The sequence below is a fragment of the Gossypium hirsutum genome, chromosome A13, assembly GCF_007990345.1.
Source record: "Gossypium hirsutum isolate 1008001.06 chromosome A13, Gossypium_hirsutum_v2.1, whole genome shotgun sequence".
NCBI lineage: Eukaryota > Viridiplantae > Streptophyta > Magnoliopsida > Malvales > Malvaceae > Gossypium > Gossypium hirsutum.
This window is the reverse complement of record NC_053436.1, coordinates 87,664,767-87,669,530: the sequence shown is the minus strand read 5'-3', so window position 1 is coordinate 87,669,530 and position 4,764 is coordinate 87,664,767. Positions and strand designations below refer to the sequence as shown.

The window sequence follows — 4,764 nt, the reverse complement described above, 5'->3', positions numbered from 1 at the left end:
TTCGGGCAAACTACCTTGCCTTTGATCTCTTTGTTTTCCAGTTCAACTTGCCTATTTGTCTACGGATGGTAAGCTATGGCAACCTTGTGCTTTGCTCCAAGTTTTTAGAGTAACCATTTAAACCATTTGTTCACAAAATGGGACTCTTCATCACTAATGATTGCTCTTGGGGTTCCAAACCTTGTGGAGACATGCTTCTACAAAAAGTTCATCACAACCTTAGCATTATTCATCAGATATGCCTCAACTTTAACCCACTTAGACATGTAGTCTACTGCTACCAATATGTACTTGTGACCAAAAGACGGAGGGAAAGGATCAAGAAATTCAATACCCCAAACATTGAATAATTTTACCTCGATGATGTTTTTTTGAAGCATCTCATTTTTGTTGGTGATGTTTCCAACCCTTTAACATTGATCATAGCTCCTTACGTAAGCATACGCGCCTTTAATTAGTGTTGGCCAAAAGAATCCAGCTTGTAATACTTTGGCCTACTTTGGCCATAATACGTGTACCTCCAAATTGTTCCCCACTCTGAGTTGAGTGGCAATTATATAGAATCTTATGTACTTCATCTTCTACCACGCATCTCCTGATCATTTGGTCTGCACACTTTTTAAACAAGTATGGTTCTTTCCAGAAATAGTACTTTACATCATGAAGAATACTTTTCTTTTGATGATATATCTTATCAATTGGCATCAAACCACCAGCTAAATAGTTAGCAATATCAGCAAACCAAGGGGTACTATGGACATGATTTACCTTCAGTATGTGTTCATCTGGAAATGTCTCCTGAATGGGTATAAGTGGAAAATTCCCTTCTTACGGCTCTAATATGGAAAAGTGGTCTACTACTTGGTTTTCTACTACCTTTCGATCTTGAATTTCTAGATCGGACTCTTAAAGTAGAAGTACCCATCAAATCAGTCTTAGCTTAGTCTCTTTCTTGGCAAGTAAATACTTAATTGCCGAGTGGCCCATATAGATAGTCACTTTGGTACCTACAAGATAAGATCGAAACTTGTCAAAAGAAAACAAAATAGCAAGTAACTCTTTCTCTATTACCGTATAATTCAGTTGAGCTCCTATCAGAGTCCAACTTGCGTAGTAGATGGGATGAAAAGCTTTGTTCCTTCGCTGGCCCATGACAGCTCTTATCACAAAGTCACTTGCATCACACATCATTTCAAATGGCAAATCCCAGTCTGGTGTGATGATTATGGGTGTCGAAACTAACTGACTCTTCAAATTTTTGAAAGCTCTTAAGCATTCCTATTCAAATTTGAACATCGTGTCCTTCTCCAATAATTTGCATAAGGGTTTAGAAATTTTGGAGAATTTCTTGATAAATCTTCGATAAAAACCAGCATAGCCCAAAAAACTCCTAACACTCTTTACAGATGTTGGAGGTTGGAGTTTCTCAATAACGTCTACCTTTGCTTTATCTACCTCAATTTTATGTCTTGTTATCTGATGCCCTAAAGCAATACCTTCTCGTACCATGAAATGACACTTTTCCCAATTGAGTACGAGGTTTGTTTCTTCGCATTTCCTTAGTACCTTAGCTAGATTGGCTAAACAGTCATCATATGTATCTTTGAATGCTGAAAAATCATCGATAAAGACTTCCAAGTATTTCTCAACCATATCATTAAAAACAAACCTCATACATCTTTGAAATGTAGTAGGTGCATTACACAAAACCAAATGACATGCGTCTAAATGCAAATGTACAATACGGGCAGGTAAATGTTGTCTTGTGTTGATCTTTTGATGCTACAGTAATATGATTATACCTTGAGTATCCATTGAGAAAAAAGTAATAGTCTCACCCCGTGAGTCTATCCAACATCTGGTCCAAAAATGGCAAAGGAAAGTGATCTTTCCTAGTCACCTTGTTTAGCTTCTAGGAATCGATGCAAATTCTCCATCCCATAACCGTTCTAGTTGGTATCAACTCGTTATTCTCATTCTCAGTGACCGTAATATCTCCTTTCTTTGGCACACATTGGACTGGACTTACCCATGAACTATCTGAGATAGGGTAAATTATGCTCGCATCTAACCACTTGATGATTTCTTTATTTACCATGTCCTTCATGATAGGGTTTAGCCTTCATTGTCCATCAATCGTCCCTTTTTTTTACCATCTTCCAGGATGATCTTGTGTAAGCATATAGACAGACTAATGCTGCGAATATTAGCTATGGTCCATCCGATAGCCTTCTTAAATTGTTTCAATACTAGGATGGATTTCTCTTCTTGCTCAATGGTTAATTTCGCCAAAACAATCACAAGAAAAGTAGAAGTGTTACCTAAATAAACATATTTTAAATGTGAAGGAAGTACCTTGAGTTCTAATTTAGATGGCTCCTTGATCGACGCTTTTGGCTGGACAGAATCCCTATTCTTTAACTCCAAAGGTTCAAAGCAGGATTGCAGATTAAATCCCCTTTAATTAGCTTCTAGCAAATTTTAGCTTCTAGCAAATTTAAGTATTCATTCTCCTCTTCATCATTTGGAGGGTCTGATGTCAAAATTTATTCCAATGTGTTCTCAACATAGTTGAGATCCTTTTCCATGATTAATTCCTCTAAATCGGAAACTGTAGAACAATCATCAATTGTGTCAGGAAATTGCATAGACTTAAAAACATTAAATGTTACCTGATCGTCCTGAGCACGCATAGTAAGCTTGCCCTTTTACACATCAATAAGGGTATTTCCAGTTGCCAGGAAAGGCCTTCCTAGGATGATTGGCACTTCTTTGTCTGCTTCAAAGTCTAGAATAACAAAGTGAGCAGGAAAAATAAATTTGTCTACACATACCAATACGTCCTCGATTTTTCCTTTTGGATGTGCTAAGGATTGATCTGTTAATTGAAGTGTAACCGTAGTAGGTCTAACTTCACCTATCCCTAACTTCCTTAATATTGACATGGGCATCAACTTCAAACTCGCACCCAAATCATATAGTGCCTTACCACAATATGTTGCTCTAATGTTGCAAGGTATGGTAAAAACATTTAAGATCCTTCAACTTTGGGGGTAGTTTGTCTTAAAGATATGCACTGCATTTCTTTGTCAAGGCTACCGTATCAAATTCTCTAAGTCTTTATTTTTTAATAGGATATTCTTTATGAATTTGACATAGTTCGACCTTTTTTCAAGTGCTTCAACCAATGGGATGTTGATATGAAGTTGCTTGAGTATGTCTAGGAACTTCTTGAATTGAATTTCCTGCTTCTGCTTCTGAATTCTTTGAGGGTAGGGTGTTGGAGGCTTCATTATTGGAACTAGTTGATTCATCTTCTGTGGCAATTCAACATCTAACGAAGTTGTTAGTTTATCAGAATTAGCTGGTTCAGAAGTTACCTTATCAGATTTTACAGATTTTTGTTCTGGTGAAACTGAAATTTTAAGACTCGGTTGAACTTCCTTTGAGTCTTGAGCATCAGCTGGTTCATTTTCAACTTCGACGGTGTTGGGCTTTAATGTCTTTCCACTCCTTAATGTCAACGCTTTACAATGCTCCTTCCCTAGATTCCTCAAATTCTCCGTATCACTAGGTAAAGCACCTTGTGGTCGATTTCTGAGTTCAGTTGAAAACTGGCCAATTTGGTTTTCCAGGTTGTTTAATGTAGCTGCTTGGCTTTAAATTAAGGCATCATTCTTGGCTATGTATGCCTCCAACAAATTTTCTAAGCCATTGGATGATTTAACTTGAGGTTGTTTCTGAACTTGTTGGGTAAAGATAGGTAGCTGGGTCGGTCTAGGTTGGGCGTATGTGTTACTGGGTCCAGCCCCTTGGTTATTTCAGGAGAAATTAGGGTGGTTTCACCAAGATTGGTTATAGGAATTGGATTGTAGTCCTTTCCTTCCTCGGTTTTGGTTTTGGTTTTCCATGTAATACACGAATTTTGGGTTTGATGGGCATTCTTCAAACAAATGCCCTTCCACACAATAGAGATATGCTACATTTTCAAATTGATTTGATGGTTGTGCTGCAAAACTATTAAACCCATTAGTGGTAAAATTTTTAAGCATTGGGGAAATCGAAGAGACCTGAGATGCAAGTGAAGTGAGAGTATTTACTTTATTTATTCCAATGATTCGTCTTCCTGACACTGCTCGATTGGTTGGCCATTGATAATTGTTACTAGAAATAATCTTGATGATTTCATAAGCCTCATTATAGTACTTAGAAAAGACAGCACCATTGGCAGAAGCGTCCACTACCATCCTCATGTGAGCATTGAGACTGTTATAAAACGTCTCAAGTTGGAAACAACGTGGGATTCTATGATGAGGGCACTTCCGTAATAATTTTTTGTACCTTTCCCATGCCTCATACTAGGACTCATCATCCATTTGTTGGAAGGTAATGATCTCGTTCCTCAACTTAACATTCTTGCTAAGTAGGAAATGCTTCATGAGGAATCTTTTTGGTAACTCTTGCCATATGGAAATTGAATTTGGTGGCAATGAATTCAACCAGGCTCAAGCTTTGTCCCTTAGCGAATATGGGAACAACTTCAATTGTAGTGCATCTTTGGGTACTCTGGCTAACTTGAATGAATCGCTCACCTCTATAAACAGCCTTAAGTGAAGATGAGGATCTTCGATAAGCATTCCACTGAATTGGCCCACTGTTTGAAGCATCTGGAACATGACTGGCTTTAGCTCAAATTATTGTTCCTCAATTTCACGTATCTTAATACTCAGATTAAGATCATGAAACACTGGAATGACATACTGT

At 37.7% G+C, this 4,764-nt stretch overlaps 1 non-coding gene across 1 annotated transcript; it reads left to right on the top strand.

Annotated features, from left to right (window-relative positions):
- The first annotated feature begins 4,302 nt into the window (after positions 1-4,302).
- LOC121213183 (small nucleolar RNA R71) lies at positions 4,303-4,409 on the top strand. The gene has a single exon (XR_005908552.1). It is a non-coding gene; the product is annotated as a small nucleolar RNA R71 (small nucleolar RNA).
- Positions 4,410-4,764: the final 355 nt, after the last annotated feature.